Genomic DNA, 17,579 nt, shown 5'->3' with positions numbered 1-17,579 from the left:
GCTACTCACAGGCCATCATGCTCAGCATCACCTGAAAGCTTGTTAGAACGAGAAATTCTTGGCCCCACCCCAAGCCTACTAAATCAGAGTTTTTGGGAGTAGGGCCAAGAAAACTGTGGTTTAGCAAGGTCTCCAAGTGATTCTTATTCATGTCAAAATTTGAAAAGCATCGATCGAACTGTTGGTTCTCAGCTTTGAGTGCATATCTGAATCACCTGGGGAGACAGTCGAGCTTTTCCGGGCCCAGATCACATCTAGACCAATTGAATCAGAATCTGTGGAGGCAGGACCCAGACATCAGTATTTTAAAATATTCCTTGAGCGATCCCAGAGTGTAGCTAAGGTTGAGAAACACTGTTCCAGAATTAAAGGATTAATGTGTTTGAGAGTATGTTAATATCTTAGGCAAATCACAAGAGTGTTAAGAACTACCACCTTCACCAAAGGAGGATGTGCCTCAGATATTCTGGTGCTGCTTTGATTTTACCTTCAGTAGTCTTACCTATTTTGAGTATGCTTAGTAGTACTAATATGAGGCTTATTACTAATATGTTAAAATTTGTCTTTTAATTAAGTGGGTCTAAACGTTTTAATCTTTAATCTCTGACCCAACTAGAACTTTTCCAAACATTTTCATAATAGTCTCCACCTTGCCTTCTGACCTTCACTTATGTTCTTCCAGGATTCTTCGTGTGTTACTAGTAATAGTAATGGCAAGTGTTCATTGAACACTTACTACGTGAAGATTCTAACTGGCTTTTAATAATCACATCAACTCTGGGAGGTAGAAGGTAGGGATCCTCCTTGCTTATCAGGTGAGAAAACTGTACTATAGAGAAGTTAGCCACTTTTCCCAGGTCATAATATGCGACAGCTAAAGGGAGCATAGTTGTTGGAATAAAATAAATCTACTATAGTTGTACCAAAGGCTCATATTTCTCTCACATACTTGATTTGGTCGAGGCCCAAGGGGTCAATTTCTAATGCTTGGATTCCTGGATATGTAGAGTTGTATTAAAAATGCTAAAAACCTATTATTTATCATACGATCATACATATCACCTAAAGTATTACGGAAATGAATGTGTATTATTAAGGGAAAAAGGCCTGTGTGAAGAACAATTGAAACTTTATTTTAATTGAAATTAAATAACATGCATCATTCACTAAAAGTGCACGTTATGACCCCATGAATTACTTCAGGTGGATTTGATTCATGTTACATACACTAACAAATATAGAAGAGTGATATAATGCTTCTTAATTAACTACTAATGGAAGTTTACTATTTAACTGCTTCTCATATAAGAATGTAAATGTTTTCTGCAATATCAGAACTTTTCATTAGGAAGCACTTTTAAAAATAGCAAAACTGCTATGCACTATGATTTCCATATAGATTAAATTGAACTTGTAAATGATTTTATAAATTATAGAAACCAAGGGGATATTAAAATTAGATATTTGTCTAAATAAATCATGTATGATTGAACAAATACTCATTGAGAAATAAATGTATTCCTTTTCTTTCAATTATCTAGGATTCCTTGTTTATCTCTTCAGAAGCAAAATGTCTTCTGTCCGTTTTATTTCCAGTTACACATTCTTCAGATTACGTAAATATGTTAACTTCCAACCCCTCTTATTTCTGTTTATCTCACCACTCTTCTAATTTAGACGTGATCAATATCTTATCTTTTTGCATTTCATAGGCATCAGGATCCAGAATAATTGAGTGAGCTCAAGACAACAATAGCAAGAATGATGTTTTCAGAAAACTCAGCAATCATCCGTTTAATAAATATTCATTGCCTACCAACTATAAGCAAAGTACTGGCTAGGCCATGTGGGGTATACAAAAATGTATTAAATATGGCTCATTCTCCCTAAGAACTTACACCTATTAGACAAAGTACATGCATAAAAATTATAATGTAGAATAGAAAATAAATACAAGCCCTAGAATACACAGTTGAAGTACAATTTACATTTATTATAAAAAGAAAGATGAATTGGCTGGGCACGGTGGCTCATGCCTGTAATCCCAGCACTTTGGGAGGCCAAGGTGGGCAGATCACGAGGTCAGGAGTTCGAGACCATCCTGGCCAACATGGTGAAACCCTATCTCTACTAAAAATTCAAAAATTAGCCGGGTTTGGTGGTGTGCACCTGTAATCCCAGCTACCTAGCAGGCTGAGGCAGGAGAATTGTTTGAACCTTGGAGATGGAGGTTGCAGTGAGCCAAGATCTGGCCATTGCACTCCAGCCTGGGCAACAGAGCAAGATTCCGTCTCAAAAAAAAAAAAAAAAAGAAAGAAAAGGAAAGGAAAGAAAAGATTAAATTCCTATTAGCTAAATCAAGGAAGGCTTCATGGAGAAAAAAATATTTCAGCACACACTTGAAGTAGCAGTAGGATCAGGCTGATGTTAGGGAAGAATGAATGACATTCTACACTGAGGAAGAGATATTCAGTATATATATGAAGAGCAGTAGAGAAACTAACAAGTGGAAATAGACTTAATTTACAATACTTGCCTGCCTGGAGTACTCTATATGTTGACTGTAATTTGCAGTTTACTCAGAACAATCTCAGTTTCTACTTGTTTATTCTATGTAATCATTTATTGGGCCTCCTTTTGCTCTCAAAAATATCCTTGTTTGGATAATAGATTATCACTCTATTCCTAAATGAACAGCCCTGTGTCCTATCCCAGTAAAAGGATGCATTCGGGCCCTTTGTAACTGCCTCCACTACATGGTTGATTGAAACCAGAGCTTGGCATTAAAAAGTTAGCTGACCAATCAGATTTCTATTCTTGGAAAACCCAAGAATTTCACAACATATACAGAAGCTGTATAGCTTTAATAACATGACAGAGTTGTAGCCTTGAAAGCTATGTACAAGTCAGAATTATGAGGGAGAAGAAATTAAAGAAACAGTAGCAGCCAGGTAGATGCAGAACCAAATGAGGGAGACACCTAGGGGGTGACTGAGGCACAATAATGGAAGAGAAGTGCAGTGAAATTGCTTGAACTCTTACTGATGAGATTTCTACTGATGCCTTGAATCCAGGACCGCCTATATGTTCATTCTTTGTCATGCTCAGAGTTATGACAGTTGCTGTTATTGAATTCCCCAGAGATTCCCTTACCGTCTCACCTCAAACCTTACAATAATCCCTTCTATCTTTCTATCCATCCAAGCTGGCTTAAGTCAACTCTATGATCCATATTCCTAGTAAACAGAGAAGGGAAAAAGACTGAAGGCAAAGGCCCCAATTAGTAGGCTATTGCAATATTTCAGGGAAAAGGCAATGGCCATCACATTGTTGTCCCAGAAATGAGAATAGAAATGAAAGAAGATAATGAAAGTTGAAAGGATTGGGGGGGGCTTGACAACTGTTTAGACTTGAGGAGTCAGATAAAATAGGAAGCCAAAGATAATTCAGAATATTTTGATTTTGATTTTCATCACCAAATAAGATACTAGTACTATGAAGAAAAAATGGTTAAAAAAAACAATAATAATAAAGAGAACTCCTCCAAATAGTACCAAGAGAGGGAGTTTAATAGAGGAAATTAATTCCATAGATGATGAGAGTCCCGAGAAGCCAAACAAGAAAAGATCAAAACAACCCAGGGATTAGCAATCGCAGGAAGCTGTTGTCACTTATGGCTGGGGCTTTAAGCACAAGGTGACATTATGAGATTTCAGAATTTGAAGTCATCTGGAGGGAGCTAGGATCAGGTGGGGGCTGTCCTGTCTGGCAGGACCTGCAACCACAGGAGGAGGATGTGTCAAGCAGGAAGTTGGAACACAAGAGGAGATTCAGCCATAAGCCACAAAATACCTTCCAGAGCAGAGAGAAGGAGAAATACCCTGAATTCCGTATTTTCCCTGCCATTTAGTTCCCTGCTGTTGCCACACATTGACCTATTCCATCCAGAGAAGTCCATTGGCAAATGAGTCCGGGAAATGTAGTTTACAGGAGGATGTGATCTTAAGGGAAATAGATAATGACTGGTGCAAAAACTGACCTGTGTGAGGCAAGAGGGAAAAACAGGAATAATACAGTTTTTCTCTAGATCCCTTCATACACAAAGATGCAAAAGAAATGTGTTGGCTTAATGAGCCATTCTGGGTGGCCCTGTAGGTGGCTGTCCTACGAATAAGATTCTTAGACAAAACAGAGATGACTTCAAATGTCACAAGAAAAGTATCAGGCAGGAATTAATATTGACTTGATCTGTCACAGGCATCAATGATTTGCATTAAGCCAATGATCTTCATTGTTAATGTCTGGGAAATTGCCATCAACATTACGACTAATTGTGTAGATCAGTGTAATGGATTCCCCCACTAACATTCAGGAAATCATGTCAAGCACAGAGTGCCTGTGTAAGAGTGGTTGTGTCTATTCACTACATTTCTTGGACTAGTAACACACTTAGCCTTCCTGAATTGCCAACATGTACAAAACCAGATGGGGGTTTTTTAGTTGTTCATGGAACTATCATTTATTGGGTAGCTCCTGTAGAAGCAAGATATAGAAACTCTAATTAGGAATAAGACAGTCCCTGTACTTCAAAGAGCTCTTGGGGGAGGCACACAAGTAAACAAGCAATTATTATCATACATTAGGATAATACCATCATGGTGATAACCACTGAGTGATAGCCAAACATATGGAAGAGGTACCCAAGTCTAACTTGGGATAGTCAGAGACTGCTTTCAAGGATATCTGAGTGTTACCTAAGAGATAATATGTATTTCTAGGAGGAAAATTTTCAAGGCAAGGTGGAGATTGTGCAGTGACCCCCAGAGCCTGGATTATTTTGGTGACTGCTAGTATTTCAGAATGACTTCAGCAAAAGTTACAGAGAAGATAGAAGACAGCAAAGTATAAGCAGAGGCCAGATAATGAGGACCTGGAACAGTGGTTTGCTGGTAAATGTTTAACAAGAGGCTCTTGGCGGGGAGAGAGAGAGTCTGATTTGTAGCATTTGGCAAATTTTGTTGCACAAGTGCTCCAGCATAGCCAATTTCAAGCTATCAGTGTGATGTCATTGAATGCAGAATTGGAAAGAAACAGGCAGTAGCACAGCATTGTATAGTTATTTTCATTACCCAGATATAATAGATAAAATATCCAGATAGTATTTAATAGATATAGATGCAAAATTTAAATATATGTACATTCATGTGCTTCACGTTACTGAATTCCCACAACATTCATTATTCATTCATTCAAGTGTTAATTTAACAAACATTTTTGAGCCTCTACTCTGTGCCAAACGCAGTTCTAGCTGCTGGGATTACAGCATTGAAAAAAAAAAAATTTGTCCTCACTGAGGTAAGACAAACATTATTATGCCCATTTTACAGCTGAGAAATTAAGACATATGAGGATTAAGCAGTATAGTTAAAATCACACAATTGGTACACGAAGGAATCAAAGAGGAAATCAGCTCTCAGATTTTAAATCCAGGGGCTCATTTCTGCTATACCATACTACCTACCTAGTTTGAGCTGGATTTTATCATGGTTTCCCTATTTTTATCACCATGTGGTTGGATAAGTACAATAAATTTATGTGACCTTTCAAATAAATTTGGGTCATTTTTCTTGGAAACTTATCTGGTGTGAACTTTAAAATTCTGCAATTAATAATGATTATGATACCCTGGAACTCTGTAGCAACCTCTTTTGAAGAACTCCAAGGAATCTCTAAATGTATTAAACTAAGTTCTTCAAGTGAATTAGTTATCATCTGAGAGTAACATAGACTTTTAAAAATGCATTAATTGTATTAACCCTTTCAGGCCCATAGACTTAAGTGTTTCTTTCTCCAAATAAAAATAGTAATCTCTGTCCATTTTCTCTAGAGAATAATGAAGTCATTTTCATTGAATATGTAGTCAACATAATTACTTCAATTCATTCAGGAAGGATTTTAAAAATTATATCTATTAACTTAAAGATATGCATAGATTTCAATAATTTAAAAATGCATATTGCCTCTTCGCCCTATGTCTCATAAAACAAAATTATGATAACATTGTGTGTTACAGAAGAAGGCACTGATTGTAATGAAGGGTACTTCAAAGGCCATGAACTTGGAAAACAACTTATTTACAGAGACCCCCAGCAATAGCAGCTAAAAGATTGACTGACTCCCTTTATTTTCAGTGATCCCTTCAGACACTTTTGACCTCTTCCTGTGCCTTTCTAGTCATGTGCGATCTTGTGGATATCTCTTCCTTCTTCTTGTTATTTTCTATTTCCTCTGTTTCTATTTGCTTCTAAAAATAATCATGTTTGAATATAGGATTAGCTTCCTTCCCATCTCCCCATTACCAATCTCTCACTATACCACTATGTTATTAATCTTCCTAAGAAATATATCAGGTTCATTACATTAGTTACCAGCTCAAAACGTATCAGTGGCTTTCTAGTCCTCACAGGCTCAAGTTGATCGGCATATTCTGACTTTCGTATTCTGGGTTCATGCAAACTTTTCAACTTTCCCACTTGTACCTACTTAGGAGAACCCTCAGGTTCCATCGTGCTCATGTTTCAAGCCAGAAGTTCTCCTGCCTCTTCCTCTACGTAGACGCCACATAGACTATGATATCCTGCTTCTCTTTTAATCCTCCATCTTCAGCTCACAGCCTCACTCCTCTGTGAACAGTGAAATGATTCTCCCACCTCTTACCTCCTATAGCACTTATTTTTCATGCATCACTTTTGAGACTTAATTAAATCTACAGTTTTAAAAAATGTTTTTATACCACAGTCTCCTATTTATACTAAAACTTTCGAGTCTATCCATTTTGTTTATACAACCACACTGTAAGGTCTTTTAGTTCCAAGAATACAAGAGAATGGCAAAGCACGTTGTTTAAATCCACACATACTGTGTAAATTCAGGTAATTTTTTTTTAACCCTATGATCCTCAATTACCTCATCTGTAAAATAGGTACTATTCATACTGCAGAACTCTTGTTGGAATTAAATAAATGAGTGTATTAAAAACGCTCAACAAGATTTGGCACAAAATCAGTACTCAGTAAATGCTAATCATTATTCCCTTTCTCTTCAAAGCTCCACAATTCTATATTCATATTACCCTCTTTATATCTTTTGCAAAAATATATCCTATTCCAACTCTTTCCACCTAGCCTCAACATTTACAAACACTCCTGGTGGGAAGGGAAAACTTTTGAGGAGAGCACATCTATACTCATTTACTTCTCAGGGATGCAAGCTGCCCTGCTTACTGAAGGCATATCTTCATAGTCACACCCAAGTCCACTGTACCCTTATACTCTCAAATGGGCAGTAGCAAATCATCCTGATCAGTAGTAATGACCTGTCTCTAAATTTTCACATGCATCAGATAATTTTATTTTTTTTAGTAAGTGTTATCTTACATATATGCCAAAATATCACCATTATATGGAACACTAGCTGAAAGAAAAATTATTCAGTAGTCTTAATTTTCTAGCTAACATAAATTCTCTCCATTTTAATCATCCATTTAGATTAAAGACTTTACTGTTAGCTGAATATTCAGAGACTTCATTCTAATTTTTAAAATTTATGAGGTTCATAATGTTAAGACTTCAAGGGTGAGCTGTTTGTGTCATTTATAATGCATGACTAGATAGTAACTAGAAAATGGATTGTTGACTTTAGAAGATTTCCCCCCACCGCACCGCCCCCCAAACCTGTGCTGCTGTGTATCTGGCCTGAAATCTTTACTTCTAGTCAATCTTTGGACCTAAAGCCTACCAGCTTTTAGCATCCTTTAAGATTGACGTGTCTCTGGGAGACCAATAGTTGCTAAACCAAATTTCGTATGCACTTGGCAATATAGGATAGTAACAACCATACTCCCAGCAATTGTTTCCTAACACAGATATAACAAATTACCACAAGCTGGGTGGCTTAATAGACATTTATTCTCTCACCAATCTGGAAGCTAGGTGTCCAAAATCAAGGTCAATTATCCCTCTGAAGGCTCTGGGGAAGAATTCTTCCTTGCCTCTTCCAGCTTCTGGTAGCCCCAGGAGTTCCTTGATTTCAAGCAGCACAAGTTCAACATCTGCTCCTGACCTCACATAACCCTCTTCTTTGTGTGTCTTTCTGTGTCCTCTCTTTTCTTATAAGGACACCAGTCTTTGGATTTAGAGCCCACCCTAAATTCATGGTGATGTCATTTTGAAATTCTTAACTAATTACAACTTCAAAGACCCTATTTCCAAATCTGGTGACATTGGAGATTTCAGGGACATGTGACTATTCAGGGGAAACTATTCATCCCACCACATCCCCCTTGAAAATTCTGGAAAATGTAGTAATAAAGGCTTCTGATAAATTAGTGTGGAAAGTATTCACGGTTATAGATTACTAAAAAGTTTCACTGTGAGCTCTTAATCAAAAGGCCCTATAAAACATTTATTTGCTTGATTAAAACTACAAATCCGATATTTTGGTTTTGGATTTATTATTATTTTTAGACTTGGAATAACTATTTTATGTGAAATAGATTCCATAACTGAAGCAGCATACCTCTTAATTTCCCAACATTTATTTTATTATTTTTTGTCTTCGCACTACTTAATAACTGAGGAAAAATCGTTTAGACCAAAGTTCACCTTGGTTGACACCCTCCAGACAGCTACAGGAAATAACAATGGCAACTAAATCTCTAAGAAAAAGAGTCTTTCGTGTGAAATATTGCAAAGTTGATTCTAGATATCTATCTGTTGGAAGAATGGATACTATTACATAGATATGGCAGAGTGGTATCCAGCACCTTTCAACAAAGATCTTTCAGAGTCAGTCTTATTATATCTGGAGAATTTACCCAGGGCTTAGGTGCTTTTACTGACAATCTAACCACCTGCACCCCACCCACCGTCTAAAGCTAAAGTTTATTGGAAGACTTAGGAAATCAGTCTTCGGAATGTTTCTGAGACTGGTACACCCACCACTTCATTAAAGTGCTTCACTTCACTTCATTAGACAAGGAGTAAAATACTTGTCAGGAAATTATTTATAGTACCGTGTATATGGGTATCTTATTTAATACCACTTAATGATGGTATTACAAGTTATATAAAATGGAGAAATAAGTCATCAAGTTTGACAATAATGATATTTGATATTATCATTATCTTTTTATTCGTTCCCACAGAAATACTCTGTTATTGGTTTAGAAAAATGATATTCGATATAATAAAGAAGGAAAACGTGCTAATATTCTTTATTTTTTTAAATCTTTATACCCCAGCTCTTTCACCAGTCTCCCCCATCTCTGTAGTTCTCCTCTGGCGTCCCCAGTCAGTGAACTATTCCCAGTGATTAGGGAACATCTCCCTGAGTAAGTTACATCAACATTTCTTCGCATTTCAGGACAACAGGAGCAGTGCCAAATCCTAGCCCATTGTTCAACTCTCAAGCCTTATTATCCCAATAACACATCCATCCCAAGAAAGAATTCATCAAGATCAGAGAGGAATACATATAATTTTTTATAGTACAGTATTTAAAATGAAACAGCTTTTGGCCCGTGTGGTCTCAGTGGGCGCAAGGGGAAATTCAGGATGCTAGCTCATCTCACACCAAGTTGAATAAAGGGTGTCCTATAAAAAGCAAATTTCTTGCTGGTAAATTGCTTTTTAAGTAATCCTTGCTGTTGCAAGAGACCCATTCGTAGCGCTGACACTGGGAGCCATGTTTGAAAGGCTAGATATGCTCTGGGAGATAAGGTAAGATCCAGGTGGAATCTTCTCTTTACAGAATGACAATGTATGTAACTAATATTGTCCTTTGAGACTAGTTTGCATGCAGTTGCTGGGATGGCACTGTTCAGCAGCCTGCTGCAGATAAGAATGAGTGATGATGCCCTAGATTTTAATGGAACTTTTAGAGTGCATGCAGCAGTGGGGTGCGGTCTTCAGCAAAGAAAAACGAGCTGACTTGCAGGCATGAGAGGTCATCAAGAAAGACAAAGAAATAGGACATCCACTCTAGGTTAGGCAAGGCTTTTTAGAGGACATTATGGAAATGAGCAAGAACCAATTTAATTTTTATAATGCCACTCCATTTAACTTTAAAATACAAGGTCAAGGTACTGCGTTTTTCATAATGATTAAAGATTTGGAACACTCTTTCTGTTGAAACATACTGCATTTGTTTGGCAGAAAAGAAATGTGACAAAGAATAAGATTGGGATCGGAGAACAACAAAAACATATTCTGTCAATTACCTAACACAAGTTAAAAAGCAAAGGAAAAAGAGACAACTCTGATGGACATGTTCATCCTTATCCCAACAGAAGGATTTATTTACCTAAGGTCCTATTATTTAAAGTTAGTTTGATCCCAGGATGGTAACATAAAATGTACATTTTAAAATAAAATGGACGTATAAGATCAATAAAAACCACATATCTGTGGATAAAACAGCAGATTCAATCTTCTGGCTGAAAGTCTGCTTTAACCCATCATTTGGTAAACTATTCACTCTGTAATTTATTAAAAGGGATACTGTTATTATAAAACTGTCTCAGTTTGCATCTTGTTGGTTTTGTCAAAATTTCATCTTGCTAATTCTCAACTTGTAATATCTCTGATATCCATGATTAATCTATTTTAGGAATAAAGCAAAAACTACTTTTATCTTACGCATTTCTAGATAGTGTTTTTAGATGTAAAGTAGGGGTAATTGTAGTATAGTGTAAAGGATTTTGAACTTGAAGCCAGAACATATGTCTCTGCCAAAAACTAGGTGTGTGACCTTAAATAAGTTACTTAGCTTCCTGAATCTTAGTTTGTTTAGCTTTTTCTATAAAGTGGCACACCTGTCCACATCTCAGTTTTGTTGTCAAAATTAAATAAAATATTATATTAGAAAGAAATTTATAAACTGAAATGTGCTATACAAGTTTAAATCATTCTCGTTATTTTCTTACCCTAAAATTTTGACCTTATTTTTCTTAGCAAATGGCTGAATCTATAAAATTTAACCCCCACGCAGCATCTGGATTCAAGAGAACTACAGTCATATCTTTATACAGAATACTAATTATACATATGTAGCAAAACACAAATTTTTTCCAACTACTCTGTGTTTTTAAAGATTTAGTGTGGGCAGAAGGAATTTTATCAACTATGTTAGGGGAAAAAAGTCCGAAGAAATGAAGATAATGAGAAAAAGCACTGTTGATTTCAGTGCAGGAACATAAAACTTCAAGGCAAATGTGAGGCCAACCGATTTCATATATATCCTCACAAAATGATTTAGTTAATTTAACAACTTTTCTAATAAACAACACAGGTAATCCCAAATTCTATCTTTCTATAGCTCTAAGATTCCCTATAATTTATTCAGCAATTATTTACCACCCGCTTATTATAAGAAAAGCCCTGGGATAAGTCTTGAGAAGAAACTAAGAAAAATAAAACTTGATTCTTTGCTCTCAAAAAGCTGGGTCTAAAATAGGCAAGGTAAGATTTTTGTCTTGAGGAGCCCGTATTTTCCAGCACTGTCCATGATAACATTAAAATAGTTTGCCAGAATCCTCACTCTGTGGGTGTATTTGCCTAGGGTGCTAAAATTGCTTAAAAACTGTGTTATCTGGCTAACTAAAATCACTGAATACTAAACAGTAGCTTTAGAGATGGCGCAGACATTAGGTGTCATACAGTTCAATTGCTTCACCTAGTACACAAAGACATTAAGTTCCATTTCTTAAATTTAAGTATCTGGTCGAGGATACATAGTAGCAGAGCTAAATCAAGAACCTCTTGGGGTTAGAGTTTTTGTTTATGCATTACTTTGTTTTGGAATTAAAAACAGTGCCTGTTTGCTAAGTTAAATCGAAAATATGCTCTGAAGGAGAAAAAAAGCTATAAAAATAGACTTAACTTCCAAACTATGGATCACAATAAACTAAAGAAATAATTTCTGTAGCAATAAACTCCAACACTTTCCATAGGACCAGAAAGGCTTGAGAAAGAGGAGAACAAAAAAATGCTTTGGGGCTTACCATATATATGGAGAAAGCTAAATGAATAAACCAGTTGAAAGACAGCGAGTTATACTAGTAACAATATTACTGATATTAGGAGCTCTCACTTATAAATTGTATATTATGATCATAGTAACTAGGTACTTTATATCTGCTTTCTCATTCCTTCCTCACATTAATTCACGTGTAGGACAGATTACCTCTTCAATGACAGGTTAATGAAAGGAAGGGGAATGCGTGGGCCGACAAAATTCAGGTGTATCATGTCCACTATGTGGTCTGTTGCTATCCAGAGGCCTAGAGCTCAGGCCCTCATCGAAGACAAGCAGAACTATCATCCTTATTCTAAAAAAAAACTAAGACCCCAGGCATAGTTGTGCTACTTATAGACTAGAATGTGAGAGAAAAAGACAAGCTTTCATCATGGGCTTAACAAACTGAAACATTTCTTCAATTTTGAGATTGAGGAACTTAGCTAATGCTAGGTGTAAAGATGATATGCTACCTTCATAACCTTGGTGAGGAGAAATTAGCATTTCTCTCAGTCCTAGAAGGAGGATGACCATGAAGGTCTTCATTCTCTTGCGAAGATAATCAAATGCTTCACTGCCCTTTTAATGGTTTATTCAATATTCGCCAAGAAAAGTAGATGGGATTATTTTTGCAGACCCTTATGCGGATAATTTATTCTGATAAGCAGAGACATACCTTTAGTGCGTAAATTGTTCCCTTTGTGCTCTTTGTAATAAACATCACCATAGAGAACAAACACGAAGTAATGACATTGAATTAAAAGACACCAGAGAGGCAACAGCGACTGGAATTTATGAAAGTAAAAGGATAGTGCAAACAGTTGTGCGTTGCATTCTGCTCTGAAGATTAACAAGCTGGGTCAGGCTTTGACCATCATGGTGAGCAGGAGATTTTTCTAATGGAATTCCCCAATCAAGGTCCTGCTGCACCCAGAAAGGAACGGCTTACAGAAATCTTACATTTCTTTGCACATACCAAATTGCTTGGTATATTCTATCACAAGGTTTAGTTTCCAGGGATTGTGATCAAGAAATCATGATCCTAATTCCTAGTTAACCCTCAAAGTTTCTCAGAACAGTCAGTGCATCACTGTCAACTTTTGTGCAATGTGGAAATTGGAATTGGTCACACGTTTTTCCAGCCACTGTTTTAGATTCATATAATGTTAGTGAAATCATGTCAGACTGGTATAGCCATGAATTTATACTTCATGAATAGGCACTCAATAAATAGTGGATTCAGTCAACAGATTTGATTTTTACCTCTAATAATTTCAAAAATATCATTGAAGACAAGGTTATTGAAGTTGTCACTTTTCTTTCTGAACCTTTGTTGTGCCAGGAGGAACAGATGGTAAAATCAAAAGTGATTAGAGAATGAGTGGGGTGGGGGTGAGATTGGAGGGGAGAGGTCTTCCCAGTGAGATCCGCTAGCATCTTCCCTGAGCAGTATGTTAACCCAAGACAATTTTAGAAATCTGTGCCCCTAAGTTGCTTGACATCCAAAACACACTTGATGCATCCTACATTTCTAAATATTTTTATTGTTGTTTTTCGGTACTAATCATCTGGTTTATTCACTCTAAAAGTCAAGGGTGAAATTTTAAAATGCAAATAAAAGTGCCTACTTTCTCTCTTTCCAGTTCCTTTTTGTTTTATTGAGGTATAATTTACATGCACAAAAAAATCACCTTTTTAAAGTGTACAGTTCGATGAGTTTTGACAAACATATGCAGTCCTACAACCACGTCCGTGATCAGAATAGGGAATACTTTTATCACTTCAAAAAGTTTCCTAGTACTCCCGTTGCAGTCAGTCTCCTGCCCCACTCCAGCCCCTGGAAACCACTGATAGGTAAAAGCACTTTTAATCTGAAAGGTATTTAATGTATGGCAGTGTCAGCGGTAATAATAACAAGATTTATTCATTGGTTCACTGTATTTTTGAGCACTTATATGTGCCCGTTGTATGCAACCCATTATGCTCAACCCCTGCCCTCCTCACCAGGGATAAACTAGTGGCAGAGATAGACAAAGAAGCCGTCTCTATATCACCCCTATCTTATAGAACATTCTTCAGTGTTAGAAATGCACTATAATGTGGCCATTGAGAACTTGAAATGTGCTCAGTGGGAATGAAGAACTGAAGTTTTAACTTTATTTAGTTTTAATTAGTTTAAATTTATATAGGCACATGTGGCTAATGACTATCCTATTGGAAAGTACGGCTTCTATACAATATGATAATATGATACATTGTAACGCAGGAGTTTAACAAGTGCTAAAGCTTTACTATCACCAGGGTTACTGGTGTTATGTGAAAAGAAAACTTATAATAGAAAAATAAATCCTTTAAATAGTCACAGACCTGAGAAAGTTTCCTTCTCAAGGGAACACACATTGGCTCATTCAAAGGAGGTTAAAAACTAGCATTTAAGGTAATTTCATGAAGATTTCCTTTGGATTTCTCATGCTTATTGTATACATAAATAGGCAATTTTAGATGGGACCTAATAAATCACTGTCTTTTATTTGAACATTTTAACAAAATTATCAAACAGCATTGCATTTACGTTCAACCTATTTGTTCTGAGAAAGACAACGATTAAGTAGAAGTCATCAAAGTTACCAGAACGATTTTTGTTCTTATGTTTTAGAAGGCATTTAAGGTGTTTAAAATGTACACTTTATAATAGAGTCAGAGTACTGTGCAACTGTGGCCCTTATAGTTTATCAGTCATGTGTCTAAAGCCATTGTTACATCTGTTTCTCATTGTGCATGGATTGTCCAAGATACACAATTGGACATTCTATTTTATTTATCAATTTGAAGAGGTTTTACCCATGTGGTCACTACGGAGTCATATTAAATTGAGAAGTCTCCAGAGATTGTAGTATTTATTTAAAATTCTAACTTTCTTCAGAGGAACAAATTCTCCATTTCTGGATTTTGAATCCTCATTAGCCATAAGGTTGTTGTAAGAATTTTCAACTAATAGGAACACATCCTGGGGAGAGACCAGTGGAAAAGTAACTTGCTTCTGAGTGAGATTATACAGAGACAGTTTCTACTTCAGGTGGTGTTGCTAATGAAGCTATCATGGTAATTTTAGCCCACATGATCCCTAAACGACTTCAGAACCACTTTTCATCCATTAAGAACCCACTTCAACCACTGCCACATTCACTATCACAGTATAATATGGAACACTCTCTGGAATTCAGTAAGTAACTTCTTAACTCATTGGCTATAGAGCTTTGCCTTTGCAAATTCTTTCCTTTTGCAGTAAAAGAGATTGTTTCAAAGTAATCCAATTAGTCCCTAGGCATGTCTAGAAAGGTAGAGGCAACAGTATGGTAATAGTCCTTATAAGATATTTAAGAAATTATGAATCATTTACTTTAAAGTAATTTGTACACTTTTCCTTTTATATGGTTCTTCTATGTTGAAGCCAATGGTCATCCAGTGAGTAAAATTAGCCAAACTCAAAAGGCTAAAACTAAATTCAAGTGGTATTATTTTGCTTTAATTTTATGCATTGCTATATATTTAAATTTCATGGAAGTTTCGTATGGCATTGCTATCAATTTCAGTCAGGATAAATTTCCCATGAAATAATCTGCAATTTTCAACTGTATGTTGGGTACAGGTAAGGAAATACACTTAAGAGCTTATCCAGTTATTAGCTGGTATTATAAATTTCAAGTAATTCAATGTTAAATTAATAAACAGTTACTTTAAATGGGAAAGTATGAGTCAAGAGTTAGTACAAAGGAGAATCTTAAAAGATGAACATCAAAGAATCTTAACTATTGATTTGTTGGTGCCTTTGCTTGCACTTCTCTAAATAGGCTTGATGTTTTAAATTTGTATTGATAATCATCAGAGTCAAATCTGCTTTTAGGCAAAAAGTATCCGCTAGTTATTCCCCTACTATGAAAGTGATGAGATGAATTGATCGTGTCTCAAATGTATGGATAGATGGCTTTGAGGAAGACCTACTGACCTTATGTTTATCTTCTGTCAGCATGGTATGACTATGTGGAGAGACAATGCTATTTGCTAAATACTTTGTTTTTAAAATAAAAAGATTTCACAGATTATGCATTGTAGAATTTATGTCTTTGAATTTGCCAATAAAATTTTTATGAAGTTGGAACTATTTTATCTATTTTAATGAAATTGTAAGTCTTCTGTGAGTTCTTTTATTAATTTTCTTCTGAAGAAAATCTGACCAGGTTAGGGAAATCAGGTCAGGTTAAGACGTGATCCAAGTGGAAAAGCTGAACTATGGACTGTGATTTAAAATAGGGAAGAGGTACTGAAGTGTTGTTTTTATTTTTGTTTACAAATCAGCCTTTCTAACTATTATGTAATCCCATCCTTATATCTCTTTTTCTCCATCTGAACGCATTAACAGGCATGCATATAATTAATGCTTTTCTTGAGATAATATTAAAATAACCTCATCTGTCAGGCTGTCTGGGATAAAAGTACACCGTCAGATTTGGGTAACACTTGAGTTGATGTAAATATGCCCACACATACTGAAAATGCTTACCACTTATTGTGTGAATGAAAAGCAATGTAAATATTGTGTCTTCTACTAGGGAAGCGCCACATTTTAATCAAACTTTGACCGTATTTCTAAAATGCCAGAGCATCTGGAATTGTTAAAGGAACTGATAGTTTTTGTGTTTTTAAGTGTTAGGATACTTGAAATCCAAAGGGTAAAGAAACTTAGCTGATTTATACGTTTCTTCTTCTTTATTTTAATGTAATAAAATGTAGTTTTTGTCACGGGCTGACAAACAGTGGTAGACTACACTAACTCTGCGTTTGCTGGGTTTAATCTTACCCTCTCAAGGCATGGAATGGGAGTTCACTTCAGACCCAGCCATGCTTCACTGTCCACTGCCTTCTCATGGATGTAGTGTGAACATTAATTAGACGAATTCCGTAAAGTGCTTTAAGCTCTTTGGAGAAAGATACTCTCTGCATAATTATTCTTAACTCCCATATGCTCTTGTGATATAAACCATTCTGCCAGGAAATCCTTTTTAGGGATTATCACTTAAAATGAAATTTTCATTATTAAAAGCAAGAAGAATGTACATCTACTGACAGACGAAAATGTGCTTAAGGCGACTGCTTTTAAATAGGCAGAAATCCTGGACTGTGGAGCCATCCATGCCTGAAAATACTAAGTAATAATGAAAACTGGTAGCAAATTTGGAATATTAATCATCACATTAAGTTGCAAAGAAAAAAAATACAAGCCACATGCCCTTTAAAAATACGTGCACAAATCTTTATTCTAGAAATATATAACTTTAGGTATAAAAAAGTACAAAAAGTAAATTATTTTATGGCTCTAAAAGTATCCTTAATTTACTCAGGTGACAACAATTAGTCTTTAAAGAGTTAGTTTTCAGTCTTAGCTAGAAGTTGGAATTACTCTGGAAGCTCTAAAAAAAAAAAAAAAAGAGAGATTCCCACCTGCA

The sequence above is a fragment of the Pongo abelii genome, chromosome X (genome assembly GCF_028885655.2).
Source record: "Pongo abelii isolate AG06213 chromosome X, NHGRI_mPonAbe1-v2.0_pri, whole genome shotgun sequence".
Lineage (NCBI taxonomy): Eukaryota > Metazoa > Chordata > Mammalia > Primates > Hominidae > Pongo > Pongo abelii.
The sequence above is the reverse complement of the archived record's forward strand: the minus strand, read 5'-3'. Positions refer to the sequence as shown.